Source organism: Triticum aestivum, chromosome 2D (genome assembly GCF_018294505.1).
Source record: "Triticum aestivum cultivar Chinese Spring chromosome 2D, IWGSC CS RefSeq v2.1, whole genome shotgun sequence".
In the NCBI taxonomy this organism is placed as follows: domain Eukaryota; kingdom Viridiplantae; phylum Streptophyta; class Magnoliopsida; order Poales; family Poaceae; genus Triticum; species Triticum aestivum.
This window is the reverse complement of record NC_057799.1, coordinates 359,262,058-359,283,387: the sequence shown is the minus strand read 5'-3', so window position 1 is coordinate 359,283,387 and position 21,330 is coordinate 359,262,058. Positions and strand designations below refer to the sequence as shown.

Genomic DNA, 21,330 nt, shown 5'->3' with positions numbered 1-21,330 from the left:
GTCTGCAGGCTGCAGCGATGAACCGTGGCCATGTAAGCAAGGGGGGTGTCGTAGTAGAGGCGTGCACATAGCATGTCACACAGTCCCGTTAATATCGTGTACACGTACGTACAGCCAGTGATGTAGGGTGGAACCCTAGATGGCCGATCATTCACGAAAGGAGCGGATCCCAACTAAGAACACGAAGAACATGAGGGGAAAACGAGGGAAAACACAAGAGGAATCACTAAACCAACAAGATATATTCACACCTATGCTAGATCCTCGAAATACAAGGGGAGATACAAGATCCAAATCCAACAAAGGATGATACAAAGGTAACCGGTTCTTCTCTGTGAGGAGGTCCTGATGGGGCCATCCAAGAGGGGGTCTTGAATCCAACATGGATCGTCTCCGTAGAGGGGCCGCGGTCTCTCTCGGGGAGTAGATCCATATGGATGAGCAAAACCAATGCTAACCCTAGAAAGAGGGAGGAGGAGTATATATAGTCTAGGTGGCGAAAGGGTACATGGGCCTCGGCCCTTTGCTGTGTGCAGATAGACGGAGCCGTATGTCCGGGCGATGGGCCGGATGTCCGGGCCTTCCCGAAGGGCCAGATGTCCGGGCTAGTGGAGGCAGCTTCTGTAGGTTCTGGTGCGTGGCGTCGGATGTCTGGGCTTCTGGCCGGATTTCCGGGCTGGGGCCGGATGTTCGGAGCCTGTGGATGGTGGGCGACTGGGAGGCTGCTGAGGAGGATGCTCCAGGGGCCGGATGTCCGGGGTCCTGGCCGGATGTCCGGGGCCTGGGAGGTGTTCTTGACTCTTCCCGTTGGTTTTCTTCATCAATGGACTTGGCGACTTGTCTGTCTTCATGTACATCTCCGGGAGGGTCCTCTTGACACCTAATCATGCATAGCATATCAGACTTAGGTAGTAGTCATGTCTCGAGTGGATCATATGTGATATCACTAAGGAAAGAAGTCACCTCGTTCTTGAGAGATCTAGCCCGTGCTCATGTCATAGGTCCTCTTGTCACTTGATGAGACGATGGTAGGTCCATGGGGATGACCGTAGGATGCTCCGCATCATCTCCCTTCCCTTGGGAAAGATCCGACCTCGGATCAAAATCCTCATCACCATGGTACGAGGAGAGATCTTTGATGTTGAAGATGTCGCTCACGGAGTACTTGTCGCGTGGGATGTCGATCTTGTAGGCGTTGTTGTTGTAGAGTGCAAGCACCTTGAAGGGTCCATTGTCTCGTGGTAGAAGTTTGGACTTGCGTTCGTTGGGGAAGCGGTCCTTGCGAAGGTGTAGCCACACAAGATCTCCAACATTGAATATCATGGGTTGCTTGTTGACGTTGAGCTTGGTCGCGAGTCGTTGTACTTGGCACTCGATGGTGTGCCTTGTATCTTCATGCATCTTCTTGACGTAGTTGACTCGGGCACTCGCGTCCATGTTTGTGCGCTCTTGTAGCGGTAGAGGTAGAATGTCCAATGGGGAAAACGGGTTGAAGACGTACACGACCTCAAAGGGGGACTTGCCGGTAGTCGAATGTCTTGCACGATTGTAGGCGTACTCGGCGATAGGTAGGCACTCCTCTCACTCCTTGATGTTCTTCTTTATCAACACGCGTAGTAGAGTGGAGAGCATGCGGTTCATCACCTCCGTTTGGCCGTCGGTTTGTGCATGGTATGCCGAAGAGAACAAAAGCTTGATTCCGAGCTTGGCGCACAAGGTCTTCCAAAAGTAACTCAAGAACTTGACGTCGCGGTCCGAGACAATCGTCTTTGGCACTCCATGAAGGCGCAAGATTTCCCTACAAAACAAATTTGCAACATGTGAAGCATCGTCTATCTTGTTGCAAGGAATGAAATGAGCCATTTTGGAGAATCGGTCCACAACAACAAAAACGGAATCCTTGCCATTTCTTATTCTAGGCAAACCAAGCACAAAATCCATGCTAATATCTTCCCATGGTTGATACGGAATTGGAAGAGGCATATAGAGTCCATGAGATTTAGCTTTAGACTTAGCTTTGCGACATGTAGAGCATCGGTTGGTGAAGCGGCTGATGTCACGAAACATCTTTGGCCAAAAGTAGTTCTTGGAGAGCGTGGCAAATGTCTTGTCGCATCCGAAGTGTCCCATTAGTCCTCCACCATGAGATTCTTGCAAAAGCAACAAACGAAGAGAAGACTCCGGGATGCATAGTTTGTTAGCTCTCATAAGATAACCATCTTTGATGTAATAGCGTTCCCAAGATGTATGCGTCAAACACTTGGCATAAGTAATAGCAAAAGTAGGATCATGCTCATACAAGTCTTTTATGTGCTCAAAGCCAATGACATTCAATTCAATTTGAGTAACAAGCATGCATATACGGGAAAGCGCATCCGCCACAACATTTTCCTTTCCTTTGATATACTTGATGACATAAGGAAATGACTCAATAAACTCACTCCACTTAGCATGACGCTTTTTCAACTTAGTTTGACCCTTAAGATACTTAAGCGTTTCATGGTCGGTATGGATGACAAATTCATGAGGGCGAAGGTAATGTTCCCATTCATGCAAAACTCGCACTAAAGCATATAGCTCTTTGTCATAGATGGGGTAATTGAGTTGCGCTCCGGAAAGTTTCTCACTAAAGTATGCTATGGGGCACTTCTCTTGTGTTAACACACCTCCTATGCCATTACCACTAGCATCGCAATGAATTTCAAAAGGTTTGTCAAAGTTGGGTAATGCAAGCACGGGAGCATGAGTAAGCAAATTCTTAAGCTCACTGAAAGCTCTATCTTGCGATGGTCCCCAAACAAAGGGTGCATTCTTCTTGCTCAAAGCATGTAAAGGAGAAGCATTAGTGCTAAAATCCTTCACAAATCTACGGTAGAAACCGGCTAAACCAAGAAAACTACGCACTTGTTGCAAATTTGTTGGTTGGGGCCAAGTTTTAATAGCATTGATCTTAGATTCATCAACATGAACACCCTTAGAAGATACTACAAAACCTAAGAAAACAAGCTTATCAACACCGAAATGGCATTTTTCCATATTAGCATAAAGTTGCTCTTTTCAAAGAGTTTGTAGCACGGTGCGAAGGTGGGTGACATGCTCTTTGAGAGATTTGCTAAAAACAAGGATATCATCGAAGTAGACCACAACAAATTCACCAATGTAAGGGCGAAACACATAATGCATAAGACGCATGAAAGTACCAGGTGCTTCGGATAAACCCATAGGCATGACTAACCACTCATACAAACCAAACTTAGTTTTGAAAGTGGTTTTCCATTCATCACCCTCTTGTATGCAGATTTGATAGTAACCACTTTTGAGATCAATTTTGGAAAAAAATAGTGGCACCGCTAAGCTCATCAAGCATATCATCAAGGCGTGGAATGGGGCACCTATAGCGAATGGTGATAGCATTGATGGGTCTACAATCGGAACACATGCGAAAGCTACCGTCTTTTTTTGGCACAAGAATGACCGGTACGGCACAAGGACTCAAACTTTCACGCACATGTCCATGATCAATGAGATGCTTTACTTGCCTTTGTATTTATTTGGTTTCTTCGGGGTTAACTCGGTAGGGAGCCTTGTTTGGAAGTGGCGATCCGGGAATGAGGTCGATTCGGTGCTCGATCCCGCGTAGTGGAGGTAGACCCGGAGGTAGCTCGTCGGGGAAAACATCTTGGAATTCCTTCAATAAAGAAGATAACACTAAAGGTAGATCGTGAGAGGTGTTAGCTTTTGGTGCTCCGTCCTTGCACAAAAGGACATAGTGCATAACACTTGATGGGTTCTCGCACAGTTCTCTCATCTCACGTTTGGTGGCAAATAGGACTAAGTTCTTCTTGTCGCTCATCGTGGAGGCACTTAATTTGGGCTTGTGGCGCTCACTCTCTTTTTGGTGGCTCGCTCTCTCACTATTCTCTCCATGATGTGTCGCTTGCTTGTCGGCGATCACTTGGCTTGGAGACATAGGTCGTAGCACATACTCCTTTCCTTTCATCTTGAAGCTATAGTCGTTTGTACGACCATTGTGGATGACACCTCGGTCGAATTGCCATGGCCGTCCAAGAAGGAGGTGGCACACGGTCATCGGAAGGACATCACACTCCAAAGTGTCTTTCGTAAGCTCAAATCTTGAAAGGAACTTGTACTCTATGCTCGACTTGGATGGTGCCGGTGTCGCTTAGCCATTGAACCTTGTAGGGGTGCGGGTGCTTCATCTTGACCAATTGAAGCTTGGAGCATAGTTCTTCACTTGCGAAGTTATGGCAACTCCCTCCATCGATGATTACCTTGACGGACCTTCCATTGATGCTGGCCTTTGTGTGGAAGATGTGGCATCGTTGGTCTTCGTCTTGTTGATGTTGAATAGTCAAGACCTTGGACACAACAAGAGCGGGGCTCGAATCTTCGTCACAAAATACTTGATCATCTTCTTCTTCATTGTTCACTTGCCGGTGCATGGCCACTTACTCAAGGGCTTCCATTTCTCCTTCACTCATTGAATCATAGGTTCCATCGTCGTTGAGGATCATGGTGCGCTTGTTTGTGCACTCAAAGGACTTGTGGCCTCGGCCTCCGCATGTGAAACATTTGAAGGAACTTGTCTTGACGGTCTCATCGGTTGGGGTAGATGATGATGAAGCTTTCGGCTTGAAGTTGCTTGAAGTAGGAGGACGACTTGAGCTTGTCGAAGTTTTCTTGTAACTTGACTTGTCGTCGTTGCTTGTAGAAGGCTTGGTTGAGGTAGAAGGTGTTGGAGCCGTTGAAGCTTGATTGTTGGAGAAGCCGTAGGACTTGGATGCAAACTTGGTGTACTTGAGGTCATCTTGCACTTGGCGTTCCGCTTTGGTAGCTTGATGCACTAGCTCGATGAGATTCGAGTATGGTTGGAAGTCGGCGATCTTCTTGATAGGATGGTTGAGTCCATTCAAGAAACGCGCCATAGTTTTCTCATCAGCTTCCGTGACATTGGCTCGTATCATGGCAATCTCAATTTCCTTGTAGTACTCTTCAACGCTCTTGGTTCCTTGCTTGAGTAGTTGGAGTTTCTTCAAGAGGTCGCGGTTGTAGTAGTTTGGCACGAATCGTGCTCTCATGACATCCTTCATTTGCGCCCAAGTAGTGATGGGTGCTTCGCCTCTTGCCTCTTGGCGCTCAATGACTTGTTCCCACCAAATGAGGTCATAGTCTTGGAACTCAAGTGATGCCATTGCGATATTCTTCTCTTCTTCGTAGTTGTGCAAGCGGAAGATTTTGTCAACCTTCAATGCCCATGATATGTACTCTTCGGGGTCATTGCTTCCGGTGAACTTGGGCATGGTGAACTTTAGCTTGCCATATCGTTGCTCTTCATTATGTTGGGGTCGGGGATGATGACGCCCATGTCGTTGAGGATTGACAATCTCATGTTGCTCTTGGCGAGGAGGGTTGTCGAACTCATGTTGCTCTTGTCTTGGAGGATTTCCATTGTCATCTTGCTCTTGTTGAACGTGATGTTCTTGGCGAGCTTGTGGAGGAGCTTGTCGATGCACACGTGCTTGGTAAATCCTTTCTTGAGCTTCGTTGCGAAGTGCTTCTTGATGTAGACGGGCTTGTCGGCCTCGATTGGCTACGGCATGACTTGAATCTCGAAGGGCACGTTGCGCCTCAAGTGATTGAGCTTCTCATAGTTGTTGTTCTTGATGTTGTGCCTCGGCGTCTTGTGCATCTTGATGTTGTCGCGCTCGTTCCTATTGTTCTTATTGTCGTTGGTGTTGCCGTTCTTGTGCTTGCACGAATGTAGCTTGATTTTGACGGTGTCGACGTTCTTGCACGCGAGCTTGCTCTTGAGAGTCGTTGTCGTGGAGAGGATTGCGGTTTGCTTGACGATCTTGACGCGCGGCACGACAAAGAGTGTTCGATGTCGGGGTACTTGAGCCGGAGATAGTGTCGTCAGAGTGTCGACTCGAGCGGCTCCGTCTTGAGTAGGACGAAGTGGTAGAAGAGCGGTTGACCAACAAGCCACGAATCTCGTCCATTCTTGCGTCATTCTCATGCTTGTGCTTGTCGAGCTTGTTGTCGAAGTAGTCTCTTGTACTTCGCTCGGAGAGTCGCAAGTCGGCGGCGAGGTTGTCGATGCGGTCGCTCATTGCTAGTTGCTCTTCATGCAAAGCTCGTTGTGTACCAAAGAGGTGTAGTTTGGTGACGTAGTTGTTCGGGTCGTCGTCTTGCTCAAGGAAGAGTGGGTTGGTAGAGGTACTTGGCCTATCCATCATTCCAAACAAAGACATGTGAGTGGGAGAAAGAGAAGAACTTATACCAAATGTACCTTGACCGATGTTGAAGATGGATCAAAGATCACTCAATGTGTAACAAGGAAATAACACAATTGGTACCAATTCTTGTCGGTTTCTCACACCTACACAAGTAAAAGCTTATGGTGGAGCTCGGTTAGGATGGTGGCACAAAATTTGATGCGAATGTAAGTGAGATTCAATAATGTTGGAAAATATTCGCAAATTTTTAAATGCAACAAGTAGACCAATAGCAAGATAAAGTACATGGAAACACACACGCAAATAGATAAGTGGGGTCGGGCAACCAAGGGGTGAGCCAAAATGTGGAACCCACGAAAATGCTCTTGTTGCACAACACTAGAGAGACGCTAGCACGATTGCACAATAGGCGGATACGAACTTGTGCACAACCTACTAAGCAAAAATGCAACGACTTCTACCCCAAGTATGCTATATGTATGGTATTCCGATGATATGATCCAAGATGATCGAGTATGACAATCTTAATGTTGTATGATGCTATGGTTCTTGCTTATAAGCTCTTTGCTTATCTTTCCTTCTTGCTTAAAAGCTTGTTTGGCTCTTTGTTGTTTGAGCTCTTTTCTCATGCAATGCTTCACGAACCAAGATAGCAATTGTGTATGTGATGACAACTTTGTGAAACAAGAAATGATACCAAGATATGCAACACGATGATATTGTATGTATGCTATTCGAAGTATGATCACTAATGTGCACAAGTCACGTTGCCGGCAATACTCAAAGGCTAGTCTCGATGGGTAAGTGACGCGAAAGTAAGGCTATGGGGTTATCAATGCAAATGCAAGAAAGTATGATGATATCATGATACCAAGATGATACCAAGGTGAGGGTGATACCAAAGTGATGTAGCCGTTCATAGTAGTCCTTGGCGAAGATGAGCGGTGGTGATGTTGATGTCGAACCGTACCTAGATAGCCGAAACACAATAGGACACAGAAACCACAACTCAAATTCTCAAAGCAAAAACGGGTCAAAAATTGTTGGAGTTGGTAGCGGGAAAGGCTATGGTGGTGCTATGCGGAAGTGGTGGTGGTATCCGAGACAAAATTGGACGAAAGTTAGACGGAAAGGAAGCGGTGGATGGAAGTGTTGCTGTTAGGGGTCGGATGTCCGGGGTAGGCCGGATGTTCAGGCTGTCGGGCCGGATGTCCGGGCTCTGGATCCGTGGACGAACTCGATGAACACCGCGTGGAGAGGTAAAATCCGGGGCAAAATTCTGAAGATTTTGTGGATGGAAATTGGGGAAAAATGGGGGAAAAGCTAGATCTACCTGCAACACACGAAATCCGCGGATCAAATCCAACAAAACTTCATCACACCAACAAATCACAAAAAAAAATTGGGGCTATTTTTGTGGGGCAATTTTCGAATTTGGGACAAAATCAACAAAACTAGGCTAGAAAACAAAGAGAGGGGGCTCCGAAATCGTGATCAACGTGGCACATGATACCAAGATGATGTAGGGTGGAACCCTAGACGGCCGATCTTTCACGAAAGGAGTGGATCTCAACTAAGAACACGAAGAACACGTGGAGAAAACGAGGGAAAACACAAGAGGAATCACTAAACCAACAAGATATAGTCACACATATGCTAGATCCTCGAAACACAAGGGGAGATACAAGATCCAAATCCAACAAAGGACGATACAAAGGTAACCGGTTCTTCTCCGTGAGGAGGTCTTGATGGGGCCACCCAAGAGGGGGTCTTGAATCCAACGTGGATCGTCTCCGTAGAGGGGCCGCAATCTCTCTCGGGGAGTAGATCCGTATGGATGAGCAATGCTCTATCTCACATATGAGCTAAACCAATGCTAACCCTAGAAAGAGGGAGGAGGAGGAGTATATATAGTCTAGGGGGCGAAAGGGTACGTGGGCCTCGGCCCTTTACTGTGCGCAGACAGACGGAGCCGGATGTCCGGGTTAGGAGGCCGAATGTTCGGGCTGGTGGAGGCAGCTTCTGTAGGTTCTGGTGCGTGGCGCCGGATGTCCTGGCTGGGGCCGGATGTCCGGGGCTTGTAGATGGTGGGCGGCTGGGAAGCTGCTGAGGAGGATGCTCCATGGGCCGGATGTCTGGGGTCCTGGCCGGATGTCCGGGGCCTGGGAGGTGTTCTTGACTCTTCCCGTTGGTTTTCTTCATCCATGGACTTGGCGACTTGTCCGTCATCATGTACATATCCAGGAGGGTCCTCTTGACACCTAATCATGCATAGCATATCGGACTTAGGTAGTAGCCATGTCTCGAGTGGATCATATGTGATATCACTAAGGAAAGAAGTCACCTCGTTCTCGAGAGCTCTAGCTCGTGCTCGTGTGATAGGTCCTCTTGGCTCTTGATGAGACGATTGTAGGTCCATGGGGATGACCGTAGGATGCTCCGCATCAGCCAGGGTGCAAGAAAGTAAATACAGCCACGTACGTACATACGGGCGGGGTCTCGAACACCTACTTGCGCATACGTTTGGCCAGGGCTCGTGTAAATGGCTGGGTCGGAACGGAGAAACTGCGTCATGTTCATGGGGAGGCAACGGAATGCGTCGTGTTCATCGGGAGGCAACGGAATACGCCGTGTTCATCGGGAGCCAACCGGCTTGGACGGAACAGGCGATCGAAACGAGGCCTGGCGTACCGTAGAATGGAGGAAGCGGCCTTGTGTTCGACCGGCCACGGTCGAAACGGGATCCTGTTCATCGGGAGGGGTCTGGCGTACCGCAGAATGGAGGAAACGGACTTCTCATGGACCTCCTATGGTTGAAACGAGGTCCTGTTGACCGGGAGGGGTGTGGCGTACCGCAAAACGTAGGAAACAGACTTGTGTTGGAGCTCTACGGTCGAAACGGGGGTCCTGTTCATCGGGAGGGGTGTGGCGTACTGCAAAACGGGACTCCACGGGATACTGTTCATCTCCACCGTTGACTGCCTCCATGGGCTACCGTTCATCCACCATCGACCTCCACCAGCCTCCACCTGTGACTGTTCATCCACAGCGTCTCCCCTTCTGCCTCCACCTGTGACTGTTCATCCACGGGCTCATGTTCATCCAGCCTCCACCGCTCCTCCACCGACTACTGTTCAACCAACCCTCTCCACGGGGTCCCGTTCAACCACCCCTCCACGGGCTACTATTCATCCAGCCCTCCACCGGCTACTGTTCAACCAGCCCTTCACGGGGTCCTACTCATCCAGCCCTCCACGGGGTCCTGTTCATCCACCCCCAACCGGCTCGATCGGGGTCCTGTTCATCCAGCGGCAACGGCCTCTACTACCACGGTGCCCTGTTCATCCAACCCCCCATCGGGAACTATTCATCCAAACCCCCCCCCCCAACAACACTCACTGTTCAGCAAGGGAAGGAGGCAGCAGGGTTCGATCGGCTTCAGTTAGCAGCAGTAGCGAAGGAATCTCTCGATCGGGTTTAGTTAACAGCCAGCTCGATCAATCGCTCGGGTTCAGTAACGTGTAGCCTGCCGTGTAATTGCTCGGGTTCAGTAGGCGAACCCTCGCTCGGGTTCAGTTAGATCCCAACACCTCGCACCCACGTGCATACGTGTACGAGCGAAACGCGCATCGCTCGGCCCCCGACCACCCACCATAACCTGGTACTCCCCGATATTTTCCTCGCCCTCGCTTCTACCACAGTTTTTTCCGTCATGGACGGCCCAAAGAATGTCATGCAGCTGCGTCTCTGGCCCACCCAGGACGAAAAGCCCATTTTATGTCATGATTTTTTGTCATAGAAGTAGGAGCCCACCACATCTATGATGATACCGGGTTTTGTCACAATTACCATCATAGAAGTGTCATAAGCATGACAGGAAAAAACTTCGTTCGGCCCAAAATGTCACGGATGTGTCTTTTTTTGTAGTGCATCAGTGATAACATGGATCCAAAATAGGAAGGCGCGCTCATCGAGTTCATTCATGAGAATCGGAACATCTTTGCATGGAAGCCTTCGTACATGCCAGGTGCACCGAGAGAACTCGCTAAGCACACTCTTAATATTTATCCTAAGTTTAAGCCGGGGATGCAGTTCCTTCGCCGCTTTAATGAAGAGCGACGTAAGGCTATTAGATAAGAGGTGGCCCGGCTCTTGGCGGCCAGTTTCATCGTTGAAGTTTTTCACCCTGAGTGGTTGGCTAACCATTTGCTGGTGCATAAGAAAAATGGCACCTGGCGTATGTGTGTGGATTATACAGACCTTAATAAGGCTTGTCCAGCTGATCCTTTTGCTCTTCCCCGTAATGATCTGATCATAGATGCCACGGCGGATTGTGAGCATTTGTGCTTCCTGCATGCTTATTCTAGTTATCATCAGATTAAGATGGCAGCTAAAGACCAAGAAAATATAACTTTTATCACACCTTTTGGGGCTTTCTACTATGTGTCTATGCCTTCGGGCTCAAGAGTGCACAGGCGACTTATCAGCGTTGTGTCCAGAACTGCTTTGATAACCAGATTGGACGCAATGTTCATGCTTATGTGGATGCTACCGTTGTCAAGTCCAGAAAGAAGGAGACTCTGTTAGATGATTTAAAGGAGACCTTTGATAATCTCCAGGTCTATAAGATGATGCCTAACCTGGCCAAGTGTGTTTTTGGTGTGCCTGCGGGCAAGCTCTTGGGCTTTTTGGTCTCAGAGAGGGGCATTGAAGGTAACCCGGAGAAGATTGAAGCCATCACTTCATTGGATAAGACGGCGTGTGTCAATGATGTCCAGCGCTTGGCGGGTCGTATCGCGGCTTTAAGCCGGTTCATAAGACACCTGGGTGAGAAGGCAATTCCTTTGTACCAGATGATGAAGAAAACAGATCACTTTGTCTGGAGTGATGCTGCTAATGAGGCGTTTGAGGCACTCAAAAAGCAGTTAGCTGAGCCACCTGTCCTTGCGGCTCCCGTTGAGAAAGAACCCTTTCTCTTATATGTGGCGGCTAACAATAGGGCTGTCAGTGTGGCGATTGTGGTGGAATGCAAGGAGACGGGTAAGGAGTACCCAGTCTAGAGGCCGGCTTATTATGTCAGTGAGGTGTTAATTGAGTCTAAGCAACGATATCCACATTGGCAAAAACTGGTATACAGGGTGTTCATGGCCAGTCGTAAGCTGAAGCATTATTTTCTTGGCCATCCTATTATTGTGGTCAGTTCTGCTCCTTTAGGGGATATTATTCATAACAGAGAGGCTACAGGCCGAGTGGCTAAGTGGGCCATTGAGCTCGGACCCCATGGTTTAAAGTATGTGCCAAGGAAAGCTACTAAGTCTCGGGCTCTTGTGGATTTCATCAATGACTGGACGGAGTTGAAGACGCCTGAGGAGAAGCCTGATAACACATATTGGACTATTCACTTCGATGGGTCCAGACAATTAGAAGGCTCGGGGGCTGGAGATATTTTGACTTCCCCACGAGGTGACAAATTTTGCTATTTTTTACGGTTGATGTTACCTTGTACAAACAACGCAGCTGAATATGAGGCTTTGCTCCATGGACTTCGAATGGCCAAAGAGATGAATTTAAGCAGGATCACGTGTTTTGGCGACTCAGATCTGGTGGCTCAGCAAGTTTCAGGCACTTGGGATTCCAAAGACCAGCTCATGGCGGCTTATCGTGGGCGCTTGATAATATTGCTGGTCACTTCAAGGGTTATCAAGTGGAGCATCTTGATACAAGGAAGAATGAGGCGGCTGATGCCTTGAGCCGGTTTGGGTCTAAAAATATGCCGGTACCCCCCAAATTTTTTGCATACCCTTTTAGAGATTAAATGCAATAGGATTCCATCAGCCTATACCAAGCATCTTTCAAATTTTCTCCTTGTCTCTGTTTGAAGTATAAAACTTCAAAATCCAGTGCCAAAGGAGGAGTCATGCTGGCGATAGCAACAAGATCACAAGCAAAAAGACAGATCTGACGAGAAAATGACGAACGGAAAAGAGGGTGAATAAAACGGCAAATTTTGTGAAGTGGAGGAGATGAAAACGAGAGGCAAATGGCATATAATGTAAATTTCAAGGAGATGAGATTTGTGATTACGACCCTAGTAGATGTTGATGATGTCTCCCCGGCAACGGCGTGAGAAATTCCTTTTGATGCGGCTTGAACTACGTCGGTATTTCCCCAAAGAGGAAGGGATGATGCAACACAGCTACAGTAGGTATTTCCCTCAGTGATGAGACCAAGGTTATCGAACCAGTAGGAGAACCACGCAACACCACGTGAACGGCTCCTGCACACAACGAACAAATACTTGCAACCCGGCGTAAGAGAGGGGTTGTCAATCCCTCACGGGTAAAAAGGTCGGTAAAATTGTAGTAGATTGGATAAATAGATCACGCGGGAACGCCAGATAAAATAAATAACAATAAATTGCAGCAAGGTATTTTTGTGGTTTTGGATAATAGATCTGAAAATAAAAGCCAATGAAAATATATCTCGAAGGCAAATATAATAAAGAAGAGACCCGGGGGCCGTAGATTTCACAAGTGGCTTCTCTCGAGAAAAATAGCATACAGCGGGTAAACAAATTACTGTTGGGCAATTGATAGAACTTCAAATAATCGTGACGATATCCAGGCAATGATCATTATATAGGCATCACGTCCAAGATTAGTAGACCAACTCCTGCATGCATCTACTACTATTACTCCACACATCGACCGCTATCCAGCATGCATCTAGTGTATTAAGTTCATGGAGAAATGGAGTAATGCAATAAGAACGATGACATGATGTAGACAAGATCTATTTAAGTAGAAGTAGACCCCATCTTGTTATCCTTAATAGCAACGATACATACGTGTCGGTTCCCCTTCTGTCACTGGGATCAAGCACCATAAGATCGAACCCATCACAAAGCACCTCTTCCCATGGCAAGAAAAATCGATCTAGTTGGCCTGAGTAAACCTAAGATTCGAAGAATAAATACGAGGCTATAAATAATCATGCATATAAGAGATCAAACGACTCGAATAACTTTCATGGATAAAAACATAGATCTGAGCATAAACTCAAAGTTCATCGGATCCAAACAAACACACCGCAAAATGAGTTACATCAAATAGATCTCCAAGAGATCATTGTATTGAGAATCAAAAGAGAGAGGAAGCCATCTAGCTACTAACTACGGACCCGTAGGTCTACAATGAACTACTCACGCATAATCGGAGAGGCACCAATGAGGATGATGAACGCCTCCGTGATGGTGTCTAGATTGGATCTGTGGTTTCTGGAACTTGCGGCGGCTGGAATTGATTTTCGTCGACTCCGCTAGGGTTTCTGGAATATTGGGGTATTTATAGAGCAAAGAGGCAGTGCAGGAGGCTACAGAGGTGGGCACAACCCACCAGGGCGTGCCTGGGCCCCCAGGCGCGCCCAGGTGGGTTATGCCCCCCATCGGGGCACTCCTCTGGTACTTCTTCGGCCCATATTGTGTCTTCTGGTCCAGAAAAAATCTCCAAAAAGTTTTGCTGCGTTTGGGCTCCGTTTGGTATTGATTTTCTGCGAAGTAAAAAACAAGCAAAAAACCGCAACTAGCACTGGGCACTATGTCAATAGGTTAGTCCCAAAAATGATATAAAGTTGCTATAAAATGATTATAAAACATCCAAGAATGATAATATAACAGCATGGAACAATCAAATATTATAGATATGTTGGAAATGTATCACTAGGAGAGCATTAAAGAGAGAGAAAGAGAGGTAGAAGAAAGAGAGTAATGGGGGGGAAGTAGTGAGGAAGAAGCAAAGTGAGGGAGAGAGGAGGGGAAAGTGAAAGGAAGAGAGGGGGAGAGGAGGAGGGGTGGGAAAAGGTGGCTTCTGCGACTTAGTAGCAGCGAGGGTTGGGAAGACGCGCTGTGTTGGGGAACGTAGTATTTTAAAATTTTACCTACGCACACGCAAGATCCATCTAGGTGATGCATAGCAACGAGCAGGGAGAATGTGTCCACGTACCCTCGTAGACCGAAAGCGGAAGCGTTTAGTAACGCGGTTGATGTAGTCGAACGTCTTCGCGATCCAACCGATCCAAGTACCGAACGCACGGCACCTCCGCGATCTGCACATGTTCAGCTCGATGACGTCCCTCGTACTCTTGATCCAGCTGAGTCCGAGGGAGAGTTCCATCAGCACGACGACGTGGTGACGGTGTTGATGAAGTTACCGACGCAGGGCTTCGCCTAAGCACTACAACGATATGACCGTGGTGGAAATCTGTGGAGGGGGGCACCGCCCACGGCTAAGACAACTGTCAACTTGTGTGTTCTAGGGTGCCCCCCTGCCCCAGTATATAAAGTAGCAAGGGGGAGGCCGGCCGGCCCCTAGGGCACGCCCCCAAGAGGGGAATCCTACTAGGACTCCAAGTCCCAGTAGGAATCCACCAAGAGGGAGAGAGGGGGAAGGGTGTAGGATCGGAAGTATGTCTAGAGGGGGGGTGATTAGACTACTTGACCAAATAAAAATCTAGCCTTTTCCCAATTTTAGTTCTTGGCAGATTTTAGCAACTTAGCACAAGTCAAGCAATCAACCTACACATGCAATTCTAAGAGTATAGCAGTGGAATGTAAAACAATTGCATATGAAGGTAAAGGGATGAGTTTGAGGGAGCAAATGCAATGTTGACACGGAGATTTTTTATCCGTGGTTCCGATAGGTGGTGCTATCGTACATCCACGTTGATGGAGACTTCAACCCACGAAGGGTAACGGTTGCGCGAGTCCACGTAGGGCTCCACCCACGAAGGGTCCACGAAGAAGCAACCTTGTCTATCCCACCATGGCCGTCGCCCACGAAGGACTTGCCTCACTAGGGTAGATCTTCACGAAGTAGGCGATCTCCTTGCCCTTACAAACTCCTTGGTTCAACTCCACAATCTTGTCGGAGGCTCCCAAGTGACACCTAGCCAATCTAGGAGACACCACTCTCCAAGAAGTAACAAATGGTGTGTTGATGATGAACTCCTTGCTCTTGTGCTTCAAATGATAGTCTCCCCAACACTCAACTCTCTCTCATAGGATTGGATTTGGTAGAAAGAAGATTTGAGTGGAAAGCAACTTGGGGAAGGCTAGAGATCAAGATTTATGTGGTTGGAATGGAATATCTTGTCCTCAACACAAGTGTAGGTGGTTCTCTCTCAGAAAATATGTATTGGAAGTGTAGGCATGTTCGGATGGCTCTCTCCACGAATGAAGAGTGGGTGGAGGGGTATATATAGCCTCCACACAAAATCTAACCGTTACACACAAATCACCAAACTCGGTGGGACCGAATCATTAAACTCGGTCGAACCGATTTAGTTCAAAATGTGAACGTTAGGATTCTGGGTGGGACCGACATGTCAACTCGGTGGGACCGATGTTATTAGGGTTAGGGCATAACGTAATCTCGGTGAGACTGATTACACAAACTCGGTGAGACCGATTTTGGTAATAGACAAACAGAGAGTTGGTCAGACAAACTCGGTGGGACTGCTTCGCTCATCTCGGTTGGACCGAAATGTTACGAAAAGGAAACAAAGAGTTTGCATTGCAATCTCGGTGGGACCGATCGCTCATCTCGGTTTGACTGAAACGTTACGAAGGGAAACAGAGAGTTTGCAATCCCATCTCGGTGAGACCGAGATCCCTATCGGTGAGACCAAATTGATTAGGGTTTCTGGCAGTGGCTATGTCAACTGAACTCGGTGGCTCCGGATGGAAAGAATCGGTGGGGCCGAGTTGGACTTTTTGGTTTAGGACATATGTGGATATGAGAAAGTAGTGGAGGGTTTTGGAGCATATCACTAAGCATTTTGAGCAAGATCCTCATTAAGCAACACCTCATCCCTTCTTAATAGTATTGGCTTTTCCTATAGACTCAATGTGATCTTGGATCACTAAAATAGAAAATGTAGAGTCTTGTGCTTTGAGCTTGAGCCAATCCTTTGTCCTTAGCATTTTGAAGGGTCCACTTTCTAATCCATGCCATGCCAAACATTGAGCTTTCCTGAAATATTTATCTTGGAATAGCATTAGCTCAATGAGCTATATGTTGTTAGGAATTACCAAAACCACCTGGGGATAGTTGTACTTTCAATCTCCCCCTTTTTGGTAATTGATGACAACATATAGATCAAAGCTTCGACAAATGATAAATAAGATTAAGAAACATCATCGCTTTGAGAAGTATGTGATAAGCAAGAGCTCCCCCTAAATTTGTGCATTATTTAAGATTTGCTTTTGAATGCAAATGCACAATCGATTAGGATCATGGGTTACTCTTCCATTTCACATACATCTTGGTGGAGCGCTCAAAATGATAGAGATTAAAAGCATGCACTCATCACCAAGCAAAGTGAATGATCATAATAGGATATGAAAGATAGCATTATCCAACAAGCATTAAGGGTAGCATATGATCAAACACTTGACCAAATAAGTATCTCACAAGGACACAAAGTAGTATCACACAAGCACGCAGTAAAGTTTCAAACCAACCAAAAAGAGTGCAAAGAGAGATAAAAACCAACACTCTCTCTCTCTCGAAGCCTATGATCTATACATTTTTCTCCCCCTTTGGCAACAAGTTACCAAAAAGTTTGAAAATGCATAGTGCTAAATGACTCTCAGGCTTGATCTTCGGGAGGTGGTGTTGAGAGAACGCCAAGGACGAAAGCTTCTGATGAAGTGGCTGGAGCTGGTGGAGTAGCTGTTGGAGTTGGAACTGGAGCTGTAGCTGCTGGTGCTGATGCTGTAGCTCTAGTGTCTGTCACTGGCACTCAGCAGATCTCTGTCCTCTGGGCACTCTAGCAAATGCATCTGTGGTAGAATTGCCCTTCTTCTCCTCTGCTTCCTCCTGAAGTTGCTCAACTGCAGTTTGGATCTCTGTGATCTTGACATCAAGGTCATAGAATTTTGTCTCAACAATCCTTTCCAAGCTCTCCTGGTTCTTGGCCAGGGTGGCCAGGCCCTGCTCAATCCTCAGAGTGGATTGGATCAGATATCCAAGCTGGTCTTGCTTGCTCTTCAAGAAGACCTGAGATGCCTCATCCATAGTTGGCATCTTTGCAGCCTTCTCAGCTTTAGCTTTGGCTTTCTTCTCTTGTGCTTGCATAGATGATGGTTCATTCTCAGTCATGACAACTGTGTTGTCCTCAAATTCAGGATAGATGGGTAGATGCTCCTTGTCCAAGATGTACTTGCCTTTGCCCATCTTTGAGTTGATGAGCTCCTGGATGTGTGGGGTATATCCATAACTTCTCTTCTGATCAGCTGCAGTCCTCTTAATTGTTTCCACAATCAGGCTCATAACCTTGAACTTTTGTGGGACATCAAATATGTGCAGCAAGTTGATAGCATGTCCTCTGATCATCTTGTGATCACCTGACTTCGGAAGAAGTGTGTCCTCAGAATCCAATTGATTGTTGGCAGACCAGACAACAAATAGTGTACAGATCCAAACTTATGTGTGTCCAAAGCAGCATCAGGGATCTCTTTGTACATATTGGCCATAGAGTTGTGGTCTTTCTTCTTCTTGGCATAGACATCCAAGTCATCCTCATGTTCCTCAGGAGCATTTATGAGTTTTGCCCATTCTTCAACAGTAGACTGGTACCTAGTACCCTCAGACATCCACACAATCCTTCCATCTGGATAGAAGTGTGCAGTGGAGTAAAATTGCATAATGAGCTCATCATTCCAATTGGTGAACTTCTGAGCCACAAACTCATCAACTCCACATGCCTTGAAGCTGTCATATACACCAGGGAAGTGATCATCATTCTCCTTGATGAATTCCCAATCAGCCCATCTCATGTCACACACTATGGGCTTCTTGTCAAGTAAAACAGTCTCATAGAAGTCCTGCTATTCCTTAGTGTGGAATCTGTAGTCCACAGCAGTCCTTCTCCTGGTAGCATATGGATCAGACTCTCTCCATAGCCTCAATCCTGAATCCTTCCTGATTTTCATGTTCTCTGCAACTGGGTGTGCATCATTGTGATCAGGGATCTTGGGCTTCAGCTTCCTCAAAACCACAGAATCATCTTCCTCTTCTTCTTCAGCAGCTTGAGGCACTGGGGCCTTGTTCTTCTCCTCAGCAGGGATGTTCCTGGTGCTCCTCTTGGGTTTGGGCTTTGGAGCTGGAGCAGCAGTCTTAGGAGCATTTTTGGAATTAGATGGAGCAGCCCCTGCCTTAATTGCATCTCCCATAAGCTTTTGAGCTTTGGGTGCTGGCGCTGCATCCTCTTCCTCTTACTCTTCTTCAGAATCTTTCCTCATTGAGGGCTTGCCAAGAACTCTGGCAGTAGTGGTTCTGGCCCTCTTCTTCTTCTTATCTTCTCCAGCTGCCTCTTCTTCAGACTTAATAGTGAACTTCATAGTTTCACCTGTGGCAACTTTCCTTGGCTTAGACATGGGTTGTCTTCTTGCTGGCATCTTAGTTTTCAGACCTTGCTTAGTTGCAGCAGCTGAGCCATACTCTTTCTTCAGCACTTTCTTCTTAGAAGTGGCTTCATCTTCAATAGCCACATAATCTTCATCTTCAGAGTCAGAAGTCCTCTTCTTCCTTGTTCTGGTAGCACCCTTTGGCAGATTGCTTGGAGTGCTCCTGCTGCCATCATCATAGCTGCTAGAGGGACTAGTGCCCTCACTTAACTGAACCTGTTCCTCTGACTTGTTCTGGCTGTCACTTTGGTCAGACATCTTGCAAGCAAACTGTTAGCAGACCCTGTGAATAGGTTGTAGATGAGGTAGAGTAGATGAGCATCACAAAGTAAAGGAGTTTTTGCAAAACAGATGACTTAAAAACTTAGTTTTAGTTCTTCACAGAAAGCATTTCAGATCTACCGATTTGTAAACTCGGTGATACCGAAGCAGCTTTTGGAACCTGAACTAGTGAACTCGGTAAGACCGAGTCACGGTTCAGTGGTACCGAGACTGCTAGGGTTTCCCAGAGAATCGATCTCGGTCACACCGATTTGCAATCTTCGGTCGGACCGAAAATGCGTGTGCTCTGGCCTAAGCCAAAATCGGTGAGACCGATTTCTACAACTCGGTCGGTCCGAGATGAATTCGGCGGAGATCTGACCCTAAATTTTCAAATCAAAACTAATCTACGGGACGTTTTCGCTGGACAGGATGATTTCAATTATGGCAAGAAACATGGCAAAGCAATGTGCTAAGAATCGGAGTTAAAGATTAGCACAATGATCAAGTCCGTACCATAGTGCGGCGAAGAACTTGCTACAGCGGCAACGGCGGAGAAGATTTCCGTTGACGGCGGCGGAGACCAGCGACGGGAGGTCGCTGGCGACGAGAGGACGATCCGGAGACCAGAGGAGGCAGAGTAGGTTACGCATGGGCGAAGGGGTTCGGAGAAATTTCCAAATTTTGACCCAGCGGTATATATAACCTGACCCTGTCGGTGTGACCGAGTGGAACGACTCGGTGGCACCAAGATGCAAAACTGCAAGCAGTTACTGCAACTCGGTGTGACCGAAAAGTTCTAATCGGTTGCACCAAGATTGAAAACCCTAGATCAACTTGGTGACTCGGTAGGACCGAAAAGGATGAATCAGTCAGACCGAGATGCACAAAGAGGTTTTGGAGGTTTAAGTCTATGACGAATCGCGATCTCCGAGTGATCCTCACACAGAGTGGTTCGAATCTGACTTGATCAAACTTTGTGATGTAGCATGAATAGAGTTTGAGACGAGAAAAGCATAGATAGCTAGAGGGTGTTCTTAGGCATTCTTGTCCATCCATTTGGCAAAAGAGAAAGAGCCAAACAATCATAGCAACAAATGGATGTCCTCGAATGATTAAAATATGCATCCAACATGCTCACACAATTAAAATGGCAAATGAAATATGTGACAAAGCATGCACAAACATTCTAGCATCTATCAAGCAATTTGGCGATGACTAGGTCATCTATATATGAGTATATTGACATAGGAGTCAAATGAGAACACTTGATCATAGGTCATACTCATCGTTTAAGCACAAGTGGGGTTACCACTTTTAGATAAAGCATTGTTGTGTTCACACCATTAGAGTTGCTTTAGCTCATTGATTTGAGTAAAGCTCCCCCTAGATGTGATATCCCCCCTAAAGGGAATGAACTAACCTTGGGTTTTGTCGATGATGACTTCATGTAGGTGTTGAAGATGTAGATGCTCAATGTTGATGTAGATCATTTGGAGCAATCCTTTGGAGTGAGTTGCACTTTCAATACCTACACGGGTTAGTCCCACAAGGAACAAACAAGGATATCCATAGACATAGAGTGACACATACACAAGATGATGTCCATGAAGTCATTAGGTGACCTTGTCCCTTGTCTTACAAACAAGAGGGTTTGTGACTCCTTGAACTAGTGCAAGATATGGAAGTTGTTTGCACTTGTCCTTGCCAAAATGATAGGAGTGAAGTATGTTGGCGGAGTCACCCTCAAGAACTCTCTAGTTCTTCTTCTTCTGGATCCACACCATTTTCATGGGAACCCTTGGAGTCGTGGTTGTACTTGATGAAGTGGAACTTGATGTAGTCTTGGGAACCCACTTGACCAAGGCCTTAGGTGCTTCTTCAAATGCATCAATTTCCTCTTGAAGCTTATCCTTGCCTTTTTGCTTGTGGTCTTGTGGTGGAAGATCATCTTGAGCTTGTGTTACTTTGAAAGAAGTAGGATCATACTTCTCTTGTTGAGGAACAAACTTCGTCTTGGGGTATTGATCTTCTTCCCACTCAACTCCATTGGCATCAAACTTCCGTTCAAAACCAACACCTTGATTCTTCCGGTGTCTTCCTTGCTTGCGCACAATTTTCTCAAATTGCTTACTTCCGGCAAGACTCTTGTAAACACCTTTCTCTATGATTCCCTTCAATAAGATATTTTCTTGCCCAAGTGTAACTTGGCTAAGAGAATCACTAGTGGAATTAAGAGAACTACTAGAAGCATCAACATTGGATTTAGCATGATTGTTGTTACAACTAGATGAAGAATCTTTCTTGTTCTGGTTGCTAGATTTAACTTGTGGCATGTAAGTAGAC

General features: G+C 46.7%; 1 pseudogene; it reads right to left on the bottom strand.

The window, feature by feature from the left end:
- LOC123049336 (uncharacterized) overlaps window positions 1–18,657 on the bottom strand; it is a 33,804-nt pseudogene extending 15,147 nt beyond the window's left edge.
- Window positions 18,658–21,330: the final 2,673 nt, after the last annotated feature.